Source organism: Camelus ferus, chromosome 20, assembly GCF_009834535.1.
Source record: "Camelus ferus isolate YT-003-E chromosome 20, BCGSAC_Cfer_1.0, whole genome shotgun sequence".
Taxonomy (NCBI): domain Eukaryota; kingdom Metazoa; phylum Chordata; class Mammalia; order Artiodactyla; family Camelidae; genus Camelus; species Camelus ferus.
Genome location: NC_045715.1, coordinates 19159265 through 19175897, shown reverse-complemented (window position 1 = coordinate 19175897; position 16633 = coordinate 19159265). Strand labels below are relative to the sequence as shown.

The 16633-nt window shown below is 39.3% G+C and overlaps 5 non-coding genes across 5 annotated transcripts; 3 read left to right on the top strand and 2 right to left on the bottom strand.

Moving 5' to 3' along the window:
* Positions 1 to 1691: 1691 nt before the first annotated feature.
* TRNAA-UGC lies at positions 1692 to 1763 on the top strand. The gene has a single exon. It is a non-coding gene; the product is annotated as a tRNA-Ala (tRNA).
* A 5729-nt stretch (positions 1764 to 7492) lies between these two features.
* Positions 7493 to 7565, bottom strand: TRNAK-UUU. Its single transcript has one exon. It is a non-coding gene; the product is annotated as a tRNA-Lys (tRNA).
* Positions 7566 to 10533: 2968 nt separating this feature from the next.
* TRNAR-CCG lies at positions 10534 to 10606 on the top strand. The gene has a single exon. It is a non-coding gene; the product is annotated as a tRNA-Arg (tRNA).
* Positions 10607 to 13672: 3066 nt separating this feature from the next.
* TRNAA-AGC lies at positions 13673 to 13744 on the top strand. The gene has a single exon. It is a non-coding gene; the product is annotated as a tRNA-Ala (tRNA).
* Positions 13745 to 16263: 2519 nt separating this feature from the next.
* On the bottom strand, positions 16264 to 16335 carry TRNAA-CGC. The gene has a single exon. It is a non-coding gene; the product is annotated as a tRNA-Ala (tRNA).
* Between the last annotated feature and the right edge of the window lie 298 nt (positions 16336 to 16633).

Sequence of the window (16633 nt, the reverse complement as noted above, 5' to 3'; positions counted from 1 at the left end):
TGTTCAATACTCCAGATGGCTAATGGCTACTATTTTGAACAGCGCAGGGTTGAACACCTACATTATGTATTTTCAAATTTTTTGAATTGAGTATATATGGCCTGAGTGTGTTCTGTCTCTAAATTTAGATGTTTAATTCTTCAGAAGAACTCTGTATTAAATTAATCAATAATCTGAAGATGGCTATAGATTTCTTAAAATTGAAGTATAGTTGATTTACAATATTATATTAGTTTCATGTGTACAATACAGTTATTCAATATTTTTATAGCTCTAGGGATTTAATTTTTTAAATTCCCACTTTGTTCACAGGGTAAAAAGAAAAAAAAGTATACCTTATTATTATGAATGCCTGGGAATCCAATACTGGAAAGCATCATAAACCTAATATTTTACAACATCAAACAGTCAAGATAACCCTCTTCAGCATTTTCATGAGCTTAAAGTTCCATGAGCCAACCAAAAGAGCAAGTCTGCCAGACAAGTCATATTCTTCCAATTTCAAAAGGGACTCAATGTTATTTTATGAAAAATGGAAAAAGCTCGTAGATGGACAAGCCAGAAGGACAAAGGGTTAACCACTAGAAATCTGGGGCCAGGAAATGGGTTTTCTTAAGGTTCTTTTGTGTGTGTAATTCAAAGAACACAGTCTTAATTAACCACAATAAATTCCAAGATTCAAGAAATGTCCAGGAACAAATTTATTTTCCTTCAAATATCACTAGTTAGCACACTTTTCTGTCTCTATCCATCCTTCACACTCTTGTGTCTACTGATTACTCACAGATCCAAGGCTGGAGACCAGGGTGATTGCCTGAGTTTGCCACGTAACAATCTCACAGGTTAGCGCCACGTAAATCTTGAATTTAACATGAACAAACCTAACTCATCTCCATCTTCCAATCTGCTTCTCGTTTCCAAAATAATTTTAAAAACCTTCTTCTTTTCTGCACTGTCTTCTGTTTGGTAATGCCACATTCCCCTCTTCCCCCTACAAATAAATGAAGAAGGAATGAAAGGACAAATAAATACTTTTTTTCTTTATCCCTAAAATCTTATGGCTATTTGTCTTCGGTCTCACTGTCATACTTTAACACTTCTCTCCACTGAAACTGTTGTTTCATCCATGCTTTAGGAAGCAGAGATTTTGGGTTATTGACAGGGTCTGCTAAATTACCTGGGTGTCTAGATTGGAAGAGAAAATCCCCTTACAATACAATACTGAATGTATCACTCTAGGGTTTTGTGTGTGTGTGCTTTAGTGGTTAAGGCTTTCTTCCATCAAATCCAGTCCTTAATATTCCGATGGAGCAAACAACGAATATCATGAAGCATTTTAGACAGGAAAAAAGCTGAATTTCACTGCCCTGATGTCTGAGGTTAAGACGTACCTGGAGGAAACCAAAAGAGCCAAAACCTGGGACTTAATCTGATTTCTTGCCAAGCATAATAGGAGACCCTAACTGTTTTTGAAGCCACGGTGGAAACTTCTTGTGGTTATCTGACACATGTTTCCAATCTTTTGCCTTTCATTTCAGTTCTGTACTCTAAAGCATCAGTATCCTTGGTTCCTGAGTGTCTCCTGCCTAAAGTCCATTAGCATTAAACACTACTGCCAAGATGCCTAGGGATCCAGAGCCTCACGAAATAAAGTTTATTCCTAGAGAACATCAATAGGCAGGCTGTCTGAAGGGGGTGTAGCTCAGTGGTAGAGCGCATGCTTTGCATGTATGAGGCCCCGGGTTCGATCCCCGGCACCTCCACGTGCTGGCTTTATTTTCTTTCTTTTTCTTTCTCTGATACAATACTGTTCACATCTGTTCCTCGAGGATTACAGATTTACCTCTACCAACCTTTCCCCCGTTATAATCCTTAACATACGGAAAGTGAAAACATAACCTAAAGGATTCGGGTGATTTCTCTCATCTCTTGCTGTGAGCCTCGACCTCACCAAGACGACTGCAGCAGCAGAAGCACGACATTGAACTACCTAGAGATAGGACCCAGGTCTTTCTGAAAACCACTTCAAGTTACAAATATTCAGTTACTGCCTCATTTTTCTTAGTTTTTATGTCTTGCATTCTAAGTTCAACACACTAAAAAAAACCAAACAAAACAAAACAAAACAAAACAAAACATTCACTCCTACCTATACCTCAGGTTGTGAAGCCTAAAGATGCAGGCGGAACCCGTTTCTACCTTGAACGCTTCTCCTACCGCTAGCACGTGGGGATCGGAACACTGCACTTCCCTGCCACGCGGTCCATAATCACCAATACGACCGGAACGCACCGAAAACAGAAACCCAACCGCCCGCATTCTCTCAGGTTCTCCGACGATGGAAAGAGCAGCGAGGCGCTCTGAGAGCCGCAACAGTGCAGGGCAAAACGAAAGGGATCTTCCTGCGGGAAAGCGCTTTCAACTCACTTCTTTTACCGGAAGCGCAGTGGAGACGGGCAGCAGGGATGCTCACTGCCTCCGCGCCCATCCAAATTTTATGCCAACCTAAGCCAACCTCGTCCACCTTTTTCCTCCACCACCTTCTGGGGCCACTCACTGCAGCCCCGGACTCCTCCATGTCTCAGCCTCCCTTTCGTTGTCATTCCCTGTGTTCTTTTCTCCTTCCTTCCCTTTGACCTCCTGGTGTTCGCTTTCCCAAGCAGTTCAGCTCACTCGCCTTGGACTCTCTAAGGCCAAGAACTGCCAAACCTGGTTGATTTTCAGAATCAACGTGGGGAACTTTTAAACAAGGGCGATTTCTGGCTTAGTCCGTCAGAGGTAACTTAGTATTTCCTCTAAAGCTAGTAGCTGAGTTGACTGTCACTCCAAATTTTGGGTGAGGAGGGAAGCGTCTGCCCTTTGCACTGGGACAATGGAATCTGAAGAACTCACTTGGCAAACAGCGAGTTCATTCTGCACATCGGGCCCAGCCGCTGAAACTCTCCCTGGTGGTCTTTCATTCAGTAAAGGATTCCGTGTATACTAAGAGGGGCAAAAATTGATGCGGCATCCTGCTGTCCGTTCCGTCCCCATCTTCATTTCAGTGCATCTCAGAACTAGTGCTACACACCGGGATACAAACCCACGCCAGGTTTCCCCACCACGAAGCTGGCCCAGGCATTGGTAAGGGAATAGTATTCTTTTATCATTTTCTTCCTTCTTTGCCTTGGGTTTCTTTTGCTTTTTATCCCCTTGGCTCTCTCAGTGAAAACTTAGATGACTAATTTGAAACTTTTTACTTTTCTTGTATGCATTGAGTGCTATACACTTCCCTCTCAGAGTTGTTTAACATGTGTCAGAAAATTTTAGTGCTGTTTTAGTGTATCAGAAATTTTGATACATTGTGTTTTCATTTTTATTTGTCTGTTTATTTTTTCTATATAAACTTTTTTATTGAGTTATAGTCATTTTACAATGTTGTGTCAAATTACAGTGTAGAGCACAATTTTTCAGTTATACATGAACATACATACATTCATTGTCACATTCTCTTTCGCTGTGAGCCACCACAAGATCCTGTATATATTTCCCTGTGCTACACAGCACAATCTTGTTTATCCATTCTACATTTTGAAAGCCCATTCCCTTCCCACCCTTGTCTGTTTATTTTTTAATCACCTTTGAGACTTCCCTTTTATTTCATGGGTTATTTAGAACTGTGTTGTTTCATTTCCAAGTGTTTATATACCTTGCTCTTATCTTTCTGTGGCTAATTTTTGGTTCAATTCCACTGTGGTCAGAGAACACTCTGTATCATACAACTCTATTAAGTTTGTTGAGGTTTCTTTTATGCCCTAGGATATATTCTATCTTGGTATATGTTCTGATGGATTTGAAAAGAATGTGTACTCTGCTCGTATTGGATGATATGTTTATTGGATTCTGGTGGCTGGTGGTATTTTTGATATCCTTGAACACTTTCTGTTTAGTTGTTCCATCAATTAGCCTGAGACATTATAGTTGAAGTCTCCAAATATAATTGCAGATTTGCCTATTTTCCCTTTCAGTTCTATATTTCTTTTTTCTTCACATATTTTGCAGCTCTGCTGTTTGGTGCATACATATTTTGGATTGCTATGTCTTCTTAGTGGATGGGCACTTTTATCACTATATGATGTCCTTCTCTGTCTCTATTAATTTTCTTTGTTCTGAAATTTACTTTATCTGATATTAATGTAGCTACCCCTGCTTTCTTTTGATTCATGTTTGCATGACATAACTTTTTCTCATCCTTTTAATTTCAAACTATATATTTATAGGTTGTATCTGAAGTGAATTTTTTGTAGTTACCATATAGTTTGGTCATTTTTTTCTAATCTACCCTGTGGATTTAATTGATGCATTTAGACTATTTACATTTAATGTAAAAATATATTTAATATAATTATTTGTATGTAGGGCTTAAGTCTGGCTTTTTTTGTTTTCTGTTTTTCTCTATTTTCATTTTTCTGTTCTCTTTTTCTTGCTTTTTTGTTGACTACATGCACATTTTTAGAATTCCATATTCGTTTATCTATAGCACTTTTTAAATTGTATCTCTTTGTATAGTTTTTTTTAGTGGTTACTCTAAGAATTACATTATGTATATTTAACTTATCAGAGTATTGTTCAAGTGAAGTGTAACAAACTTTCCTCCCTTTTTGTCACTTTACTGTTCCTCATTTGCAATGTAGTTGTCTTAACTATTTTTTTTTAATGAAAAGAAATGCTAAGTTTCAAATGAATACTAGTAAAAATAAAAAAAGTATATTTTACCAACTAAATTTATTCTACGCATGGGTCCCTTTGGAGTCTGTGGACCCCACATTCAGAAAGCCTGTAGCTAATCTATTTTCTTTCTTTTTTTTTTTTTAACATTTTTTATTGATTTATAATCATTTTACAATGTTGTGTCAAATTCCAGTGTTCAGCACAACTTTTCAGTCATTTATGGACATATACACACCCATTGTCACATTTTTTTCTCTGTGAGTTATCATAACATTTTGTGTATATTTCCCTGTGCTATACAGTGTAATCTTGTTTATCAGTTCTACAATTTTGAAATCCCAGTCTATCCCTTCCCACCCTCCACCGCCCTAGTAACCACAAGTCTATATTCTCTGTCTGTGAATCTATTTCTGTCCTGTATTTACACTTTGTTTTTGTTTGTTTGTTTGTTTTTGTTTTTTAGATTCCGCATATGAGCGATCTCATATGGTATTTTTCTTTCTCTTTCTGGCTTACTTCACTTAGAATGACATTCTCCAGGAGCATCCATGTTGCTGCAAATGGCATTATGTTGTCGGGTTTTATGGCTGAGTAGTATTCCATTGTATAAATATACCACATCTTCTTTATCCAGTCACCTGTTGATGGACATTTAGGCTGTTTCCATGTTTTGGCTATTGTAAATAGTGCTGCTATGAACATTGGGGTGCAGGTGTCATCCTGAAGTAGATTTCCTTCTGGATACAAGCCCAGGAGTGGGATTCCTGGGTCATATGGTAAGTCTATTCCTAGTCTTTTGAGGAATCTCCACACTGTTTTCCATAGTGGCTGCACCAAACTGCATTCCCACCAGCAGTGTAGGAGAGTTCCCCTTTCTCCACAGCCTCTCCAGCATTTGTCATTTGTGGACTTTTGAATGACGGCCATTCTGACTGGTGTGAGGTGATACCTCATTGTAGTTTTGATTTGCATTTCTCTGATAATTAGTGATATTGAGCATTTTTTCATGTGCTTTTTGATCATTTGTATGTCTTCCTTGGAGAATTGCTTGTTTAGGTCTTCTGCCCATTTTTGGATTGGGTTGTTTATTTTTTTCTTATTGAGTCGTATGAGCTGCTTATATATTCTGGAGATCAAACCTTTGTCGGTTTCACTTGCAAAAATTTTCTCCCATTCTGTAGGTTTTCTTCTTGTTTTACTTCTGGTTTCTTTTGCTGTGCAGAAGTTTGTAAGTTTCATTAGGTCCCATTTGTTTATTCTTGCTTTTATTTCTTCTAGGAGAAAATTTTTGAGATGTATGTCAGATAATGTTTTGCCTATGTTTTCCTCTAGGAGGTTTATTGTATCTTGTCTTATGTTTAAGTCTTTAATCCATTTTGAGTTGATTTTTGTATATGGTGTAAGGGAGTGTTCTAGCTTCATTGTTTTACATGCTGCTGTCCAGTTTTCCCAACACCATTTGCTGAAGAGACTGTCTTTATTCCATTGCATATTCTTGCCTCCTTTGTCGAAGATGAGTTGACCAAAAGTTTGTGGGTTCATTTCTGGGCTCTCTATTCTGTTCCATTGGTCTATATGTCTGTTTTGGTACTAATACCATGCTGTCTTGATGACTATAGCTCTATAGTATTGTCTGAAGTCTGGGAGAGTTATTCCTCCAGCCTCTTTCTTTCTCTTCAGTAATGCTTTGGCAATTCTAGGTCTTTGATGGTTCCATATAAATTTTATTATGATTTGTTCTAGTTCTGTGAAATATGTCCTGGGTAATTGGATAGGGATTGCATTAAATCTGTAGATTGCCTTGGGCAGTGTGACCATTTTAACAATATTGATTCTTCTAATCCAAGAGCATGGAATATCTTGAACATTAATTTTGTAACCTGCTACCTTGCTGAATTCTTCAATCAGCTCTAGTAGCTTTTGTGTGGACCTTTTAGGGTTTTCTATATATAGTAACATGTCATCAGCATATAATGACACTTTTACCTCTTCTTTTCAACTATTTCTTTTACATACATTTAGCACCACATCAGACAGTGTTATACTTTTGCTTCAACTTTCAAACATAATTTAGAAAGCTCAAGACAAGGAAAGTTTATTGTTCTTAGCTTCTTTTTTTTTTTTTTTTTTTTTTCCTTTATCCATGTTTTTTCTTCCTTCCTGATATCCAGGATTTCTTCTTTTGTCACTTCCTTTCTGTTTGGAGAATAGCCATTCTTTTAAGATAGTTATGTGGGCAGCAAATTATCTTAGTTTTCCTTCATCTGAAAACATCTTGATTTCCCCTTCATTCCTGAAGGATATTTTCTCTGGGTATAGTATTCTGAATTGACAATTATTTTCTTTCAGCACTTGAAAAATGTTGTGCCACTCTTCCTGACCTCTATGGTTTCTGATGAGATAGCCACTGTCATTTGAATTGTTTTTCTATATGGGTAAAATGTCATGAATCTCTGGTTTCAATTTTTTTTCTTTGCTTTTAGAGTTCAGAAAATTTTTGTTTTTTCGTTTTTTTTCCCAGTCAGCTGATGAAAGAAACCCTCCTAAACATCACATAAAATCCAAATCCTCAGGTCAGCAACCTTTATAGAGTTCCAGACATGGATATTCCATTGTTTGGAAAACAACTTCTCAACACTGTCCCTTAGGGTTGATAAATTTATCACTTAATGACTTCCCACTTGTAAATCAAAGAGCAAACAAAGTTTCAATCAGTGTAAAGCAACCCCTTAATATATTTACTCACTTAATGAATGTTCTGTAGGGTAAAAAAAGGGCAATGCGCCTGAACAGGGACTTGAACCCTGGACCCTCAGATTAAAAGTCTGATGCTCTACCAGCTGAGCTACCCAGGCTCACGTTTTTAATGGTTTCCCTGAGTATCTAATCAATCTTCATACATTTGGTCAATTCATTTTATGCTTCATGTTTTAGTTAGATTTCTTCTAATTCCTAATTGCTAAGAAGATTCTATTTTTTAAAAATGCTATAATTGTTAGGAGCATTTTCCTTCCATTTCTCTTCTTTGTCTCCCTCCTCCAGGTTTTCAGAACCTGAGATGCCACATCCCCGAGACAAAGCATCACTGGATTTCAGACTACATTGCTAGACACAGAGGGTTTCATTTCTTGCCAAGTACCTCACCTAAATTTCTCCAGGCAACACACACTATTTCTGTTTGTATCCTACTGCATTGTCTTGTACATCTTTCTTGCAGCTTTTGTAGGCAGAGGGAAAGATGGTTGAAAGAGGAAGAATTTGAAGATGCAAGAAAGTGTTCCATAACGGGCCCTTCTGTTGGTGGATGAAAATTCCCCCCAAGAATTCCTTTGGAAAGTGGGTTTTGGAGCTGGCGGGTGGGAGAATGAGAACCATGTGGGACAGTATCTTTTGGTCTAGTATTCAGTGATGCTTCTCCTGGTATAGTCAGTTTAAATGTTTTAGAAATAACAGTGAGAAACACAGCTTGCCTTGTGCCAACTATTCATCCTCCAAATACCCACAAATAAGGGCGATAATTAATCACGGTTGTCGTCTTAATAGTTAAGTAGCCAAAGGGGTATTCCTGAGTGGAAGAGAATATTTAGCAAGCTGAGGGGCCTGGGTTTACTTTTCTGCATCTCCATGCTTTCCTTCAAGCTTTCTTCCATGCTTTCCTCTGTGTTTGAGCCATTTCTCCTTCCTTTAATTTTGTTCCTCCTTCCTTTAATTTTCTTCCTTTTTATCATTCAATCTTTCTTCCTTCCCTCTTTTGTCCTTTCTAACTCCTTCTCCTTCCCTCCCATTTCTTCTCTTCTCCTTCCAAATTCACCTTCTCTTCTTTCTTTCCTTCATGTTTTTACTCACTGTTTATTGCTTACTTCCAAAGGCAAAGCATCTTCAGTACTCAACCATTTCGATTCCATAGGTCTTGGTAACAGTGTGATTATGCCAGGACAAGGAATATTAGATTGAACAAGCCGACAAAGATATTTTATGCAGGACCTCTCCAACTCCAACAAATATGCCAACTCCATATTAACCAGCACATGCTCCTTTGGTTCCAATCACAGCACTATTAAGGAATAAGAAAGAAAAATGATCCTACCCCCCCCCCAAAAAACCCAGAAAAGATGACCACAGATAATTTCCTGTCTCTGTTTTCTGAGCTGTATCTGAATCAAGGAGCAAGCAGGCAGCAGGTTGAATAGAAAACATGCACCCACTGATTTTTCTTTATTCCTTCTCTCCTTTGTAGCCCTCTCCACACGCACACAACTAGTTGGGTCAATAGCCAGACCATGAGAGCTGCAAATCTCAGTTCTTTCTGCATAAGTGAATGAATGTTCATTTCACAGTGAAGTCACATCTCAGAGAAAATGCTGTGCTTTCCAAAGTCCAAAGCCCAAAGCTGAGAAAATTATTAGAATCTTAGATTATGTTTTTTTGCTTGTTTTTTGTAGTGTGGCTGAAATAATGAAATTGAAAGAGTTGTCATCTGAAGATCTAAAGCCTTCCCCAATTTGGTCCAGGGTTTGGGAGATCCTCTGATTTAGTAAAAACAAACAAAAAGTCCCAAACTCCTTTCTTCAAAGCTCAATTAACAGAGGGCTGCTAAATATGGAATGCTTCTCCACCCAGTTCCTCAAGTGAAATATCTACACAGACTGATATAGTGAGAATAGAAATTCTATGCTTTCAAATCTTCTTTAGATTCCCTAGGTAATACTTTTGTTCAAAATATTTTAAAATTTCAAGGAAATCCTGCCTGGAGCACAGCAGATAAACATCCCAGAGAAGGCACTAAAGAAAGGAGCACTGAATGGCTTTGGAGGGAAATGATAATATCTGTATAAATAGAAGTTTATATGCTTTCAAAAGCTCCTTCTTAGCTATTTAGTATCATTCCTCAAATCCCTGTGTCAATCTTATCAGTAGTGCTATAGCATACTCTGAAAGTTAGAAAATTTGGTGGGTTTGCTCAGTCTGCCAACTGTACTCTACTTCTTTTGTCTGCTAGTGAAATTTTTCCTCCCCTAGACTGAACAAAAAATATCAGATTTCAAAAATTTAGTGGCCTTTTGAGGTTTTGGTCTGTATTCTTTGGGCACAAAACCCACAAGTGAGGAGGTGTGTAACTGCAACTGAGAAAATCTCAAAATATGGAAATAATCTTGAGAGCTTGAGAGCCCTTGGAACTTTTGTGCTGTGAATCCTGCCCACTGTGGTGTGGATTTTGATTCCTCAGCTTCTTCTGGGGCCAGTATCCCTGTGTGCCCCAAACAGAAAAACAAGGAGGGACCATTATCCAATCTGACTTTTAGATTCTCATAGAAACCATTGTGAGAAAGGAAGGGACTTAGTGAAAACACTTTCTTAGGAAACAGCAGAGGCGTTTTCTTGGTCTAACCAGACTCATTTAGTCCAGGCCATCGCACTTAGCCTCCCTGCTCGTCGTTGAGCTTAGATTTTTCTCCCTGGAGGAAGGGCCATAGTATCTTTGAGACAGAACAGATCAGAACCTTCTAAACTCTGAAGCTCCCTCTCCTTATGCTGTCATCAGCCCTTCATTGCAGACTTTAGTTCTTGGCTCATGTTTCTCCTCTGGCACTTGCATCATCATTATCAGTGACTTTGACAAGGGTGTCTTCAAAGATTGCATCACTTGTGATCACCTCACACTGTATTAATTTTAAGTAACTGTTGGCAGGGGTTTAATAGAGTTTTACTGCCTATTTAGCAGGAATGTTGTTAATGGAATCTCTCTTCAGTTGAAATTAGAAATTTGAAAATAGAAACCTACTATGCTTCAGCCTTCAGGATTAAAGGGGCCTTTTTGTGTTTGGCCGCGTGGCCTAATGGATAAGGCGTCTGATTCCGGATCAGAAGATTGAGGGTTCGAGTCCCTTCGTGGTCGTTTCTTTATTGCTGAACAAGAAACTTAATCTTTCCCTTTGGCTTCTCATGTCTGACTGGAGAAAGAAACCTGAAATGAGTCAAGAGTCTTAAAAAAGCAAAATTAGTGTGCCGCCTAATTTCCAATACCTAGCGTTGTGTCATTGGCATCTAATAACTAAATAATACCTAGTAGTGAGGTGGTAATGCATGTATAATTACTGGTACCATAGTGACCCTGGATTTTCTGGCTCACAGTCCTTCTCTAGAACAGGTAGAGAGTGGCCAAGAAAAGGATAAGAAGGGGTAGAAAAGCCCACTGCAAAGATTTCTCTGGAGAAGGCTGGGTTTCGAAGAGCTTCTATCTAAGAGTTAGGAATATGTGTTTGGAGGGCTGGGAAGATACTAAGCCCTGAACAGGCATTTGCAAAATAGACCTTCATAGCGAGAATCTGATGCTTGCCAACTGAACTGTCCCAGCTCAGAAATCCAACTTTTCCTGAGAATTTACTCAAAGCTAATAAGTGGATTGTTTTCTCATCTTTCTATTATTTGCTTTCATTATAAGCACAGGACACCAAGATTTGAGAAAATCAGGCCACACCTGGCAGAGGGATCCTCCTTCCACACTCAGCATAGCTTCCTACTTAGAAAATCTGAACAAATTGTTACAAGTAAAGAGATTGAAACAGTAATCAAAAACCTCCCAAAAAAGAAAAAATCCAAGAGCACAGGCAAATTCAGCTAAGTTGCAGGGTGTAAGAGCAACACACACACACACACACACAATAGGTTATTTTTCCATACACTAGCAATGAGCAATCTGAAAAGAAAAAATTTAAAATTCCACTTACAATAATAGCATCTTTAAAAAAGTACCCAGAAAAAGTTTAAACTACTGGGTGAAAGACTTGTACACTGAAAATAACAAAACATGGCTAAAAGAAATGAAAGAAGAAAGATAGGAAAGTTCAGTGGGAAGCATCTCTGTTCCTCTGTTGTCTATATCATGACTCAAATATTAGAAGACTCAACAAAAATGTCTGTCAGTTTCTTTTTTCCCTCTGCTTTCCATCTTTCTTCCCTGATCTGGTTTTCAATGTTACTGAAAAATAGAACTCAAGGTGAACTTCCCCTTAATCCTGTGGTAGGCCTCTTTTTCTTGGTGAAGATTTAGGGTGGACTGTTCTCCCTCCTCCTTTTCTTCTCCTGTCTTGTCTTTCTTTTGCCAAAATAACCACCCTGTGTAGAACCAAGGTCTGTAGAGTAGAACTGGGGCAATGAAAAGGCAGTGCATTGGATCATGGTTTAATTGTTGTATGAGTAGGGAAATCAGGAGAAAATGAATGAAAAAGTGCAAGAAGGATTTGCTTACAGAGTAAAGAACACACATGGAAATACAGGGGATTTTACTCAAGGCCTTGTATGTGGAAGACACCTGCTTAACATTAAAAATCAGCTTGCCCTAGAAAGTCTTCATAAAAGATCAGAACCATATTTGGATGGTTTTGAGAAACCTGAAAGTTGGCAAGGGAAAGTGCTCTGAGAGAAAGTTCACCAATTTAAAAATTATTAAACTAGATCCTCTATGGCATTTCTGGTTCAATATCCTGGGACAGAAAAAGTCTATTAGGTAAAAACTAAGGAAATCTGAATTGACTCTGGACTTAGTTTTTTGAAATGTATCAATTTTAGTTCAAAATAAAAATATAAAAATTTTTATTTTATTAATTTGGCAAATGTATCATCCTACTGTAAGACGTTAATAATACGGGAAACTGAGTGCAGGGTATATGAGAACACTCTGTAATGTCCTCTCCATTTTCCTCCATGTCTGTAACTGTTAAAAAATTAAACTCTTTTTATAAAATAAAAATTATCTCTCTTTTAGACACACAAGAGAAGAGGGTGTTTAAAAGGATTTGGAGCAAAAGTTTTGCTACAGAGAGTGAATGCATATCTAGCAGGGCTCTTGTACCAATTAGTACCCACATTCAACACGAGAGTGACTTATAGGACTGATGCCACTGTTTAATTTCTATGACGATGTTTAAATAACATTCAACAGAGGCTAAAAGAAAATTATAAGTATGTGAATGGCAACATGCCCTGCACATATTCTCAGAGCTGCTTGCTCCAAATCAAAGCTGAAATCAGTAGTCTTTCGTGAATGTATATATATGTGTGTGTGTGTGTGAAGTTATGGGGAAGGTGAAAGAATCGACACCAGAAGCGGGTCGTGAATTCCGGGTCTTCAGACTCAGAGCCTGATGCAGGTGCAACCGAGCTACCCAGGAGTGTGACAGTTTCAGTGGAAATCTATTTAAATCGAAGACGTTTAATTACCTCGTAACTATTTCCCCCTCAGTCTTTCCCTTGTACTTTAAAGCCAAACACACTTGGGGGGAAAAAATCAATTGATGCCAGTGAAATGCCCAAGCAGGAAACCGCAGTTGGACTCTGTTTCTAAATTCAATGCTGCTTCCATATCAGGATACATCACCTTTCCAACATCTCCACTATCGGGGGGCTACTGCTCCAGAGGTATGCAACCACGGGTGAGCCCTTGAAAATGCTCAGCCTGTCTGCTGCTGCAAGAGGGTGCTAAACGGCCCGATTTGTCGCTCTTTGTTTCCGTCAAGTATTGTGAATGAATTACCCTCCTGTCTTAACGTTCACGCCTGGATCTACATTCCGTCCGCCGCATTCACAGAACGCGTCTTTGTATGCCCCCTTTTTGCGTCTTTTTGGCAGCTTCATGGGCAGAGGAGGACTTTTTAAAGAATGGAGAATCAGAAGACCAAACAGAAGGTTCGGTTCCAGAACGCTCCCTCCTGGTGGACTGGAACTGACAGTTCCAGTTGGCTAAAAGCAGTCCTTGATGAGGGACGAGGACTACGGAAAGACCTAAGGATATTTCGGTCCTGAATCCATTTCTCTTTTTCCTGCCGCATCTTTGAGACAGGACTCAATCCACAGGTTTCAGGAACAGAGGGCCTGATCATAGTAGTGGATTTTAGTTTGGCAACACCTTCACACAATGCTATAAATAAGTAAACTGAGATAGTGTAGGAGGCCACCTATTCAGGGGGGTGTAGCTCAGTGGTAGAGCGCGTGCTTAGCATGCACGAGGCCCTGGGTTCGATCCCCAGCACCTCCAGTTATTCTCTTCCCTTTCCTCCCTTCTGGCTGAATTCTCTGCTATCCTTTTTATTCTGCCACCCCCCACCCCACCCCACTCCCGCCCATGCAGACCTTAACTTATGTGTCCTTTGGTGCTTAATTATTTAACTATGGACTTTGACATTCCTTGAGACAACTCCCAGCTTGACTGCTTCAGCACAGGAAAGCCAGGACCAAGTGAAGTACAGAAGCTGTTCTCTCAGAATCGATGTCCTGAAAGCCAAGCACCAAGCACATCATACAAGCTCTATTCTCCTTTGCTGCATTTTTTCATTATTATTAAGAAACAGGGAAGAAAAAGACAGACTTCAAGAAAAGGTAGAAGGGGAGGAGCTTTGGGAAAATTCCCTTTAGATTACTCTCCCACCCCCCTGCACCCAATCCTATTTTTCCCTCAGCTGCGCTTCTGTCAACGGACAGACAGGCTTGAGAGAAAAATTTCCGTCCCGTTTTCCTTTCCCCACTCACTCCTACGCTTCCACCGCACACCAGACCTTGGTCAGTCCAATCACCATTCTTGGAGCGCTGTGCTTTTCTAGGTGAAGGGGTGTTTAGGATACTGTCCGTGGGAAACTCAAAGACTTCCAAGAAACTCAGAGACTTTCAAAAAAATATAGTTGAAAAAGTTATTTCCAGAATTGGAAAGAGCAGCCAGTCTCTCTCAAAGCCAGTCTTAGGCAAAAAGGCCGAGCCTTCCTGTGGCACAAGCACTTTTAAGCCCATTTCCCTTAGGAGGAAGAGAACATTCCGGTTACCTGTATCTCTAGGGGGAGCAGAGAAGACAGAGGCAACGCGGGTGCAAATTACCTCCGGGGCCATCCAAATAGTAGGCATCCAAAAAGACCTAGTCGCAAGTCTTCTTTCCCTCTTTCCTCTTCTAGTTCCTTCTTTCTGATCGCAACCACCTGCCTCCTCCTATCCTTCCTCCCCCCCTTTTTTTTTGGAGGGGGAGTTATCTTCACTAGTTTGTTGTCTGTTTTATTTTAATTTAAAAATTTAAATTTGTTATTGAAGTATAGTCAGTTTACAATGTTGTGTCAATTTCTGGTGGACAGCATAATAATTTAGTCATAAAGGTACATACATGTATTCCTTTCCAGATTATTTCTCATTATAGGTTACTATAAGATATTGAACATAGTTACTTAGGCTATACAGGAGAAACTTGGTTCTTTAAAAAAATCTATTCATATGTAGTATTAGTATCTGCAAATCTTGAACCCCCAATTTATCCCTTCCCACACCCTTTCCCCTCTGGTAACCATAAGTTTGTTTTCTGTCTGTGAGTCTGTTTCTGTTTTGTAAATAAATTAATTTGTGTCTTCTTTCTAGATTCCACATATGAGTGATATCATATGATATTTTTCCTTTGCTTTCTGGCTTACTTCACTTAGACAATCTCCAGGTCCATCCACGTTGCTGCAAATGGTGTTATTTCATTCATTGTGTTTTTTGTAGTTTTGTTTTTGTTAAATATACGCAACTTATTTATCTATTCTTCTTTCCACCAGAATGCTTTTGGCCACATCTTTGTCTGGAACTTCGGTGTAATGTTACATGACATGTTATTAATTCATTTAATGATTTAAGGACAGAAAAGTAAAGTTTAGTGAGGAAATGTAGAAGGTAAGGAATTTAAATCTGCTGTTTGCCAGCGTTCCTGAGATTTTCAGTTAGATGTTTTGATTGAGGAGATGGTGGGGAGTTAGTGGGTGTCTTCTAGTATGTGCTTTGTGTAAATTTCCTATAGAAGTCGATTTAATATGGAATAAAAATTACTGTGCTGTTAAAACCCAAGATCTAACCTTTAAAATCCTTTGGTCACTTGCTCATCTATGCTATTCCGGCAAGCGTGAGCCAGGCTCTCCAGTCTTCCAGATCATGTTTTAGACCTTTGCATGGCAAAAATTTTGCTAAGTGCCACCTTACTTTTGTCCAACGTCCACCCACTCATTCACCAAGAAATACCTGGGACTTGGTACCCAGCATTTCTGTGGCTTATCTCCGATTCTCGGCGGCGGAGGCAGGAGGTGGGAGGAGGGGGGAGTAGGTGGAGCTGGGAAAAGAAAGACTTGAGGAAATCCATGGGAAGCTTTTCTGTTCCTCCGTCTCAGACGACCCATTGCTCAAAAAAACTATGGAAACTTCGAGGAACTGCTTATTTTTTCTTATTTCCGATCTTCTTTCCCCCTGCTATTTAGGAATCCTGCCAAATGGAACCCAAAGTGAATGGATCCCTCAATCTGGCTGCAGACTCCATGTTTCTGGCGGAGGAGATGCTGATGAGTGTAGTTTTTTCTTTTCGTCTCTTTCTTCTTTCTTCCTTCCGTGAACGCCCGCGTATTGGGTGGCACCAAGGTCCATGGAGTAGAAATGGTGTAATATTGAAGAGAATCCATTGGACTGCACATTTTTGTTAAATGGAAGCAGAAGAAACAAGACAAAATGTATGAGAAAAGAAAAATGAAAGTTACAGATGAAGAAAAGAGACGCAGATGGAGGAGCCGGGGGTTGAACCCGGGGCCTCGTACATGCGAAGCACGCGCTCTACCACTCAGCTACACCCCCTGATGCTGGGGGGGTATCTTGGGGATTTGTTTTGAGATTGTTGCCTTCATCTTCTGACAGAGAAAGTCCACTGGGTTAAAGTCCAGCACTTGTGAAATTACTAAACTAGATATTGTCTAGCTGCTTCACCAAGACTATGGTCCGACTGGTAGTTTTTGATTCTGGGACTTTCCCACTTCTGTTAGCCTCCTCCAAGATCCATTTACAAGCAAACTACGTGAAAATTACTTTCTTTCACTAGGAAAATTTCCAGGAAAAAATCGCAAATTTCCAACACAAATCTTCAGCAGTACCGGCT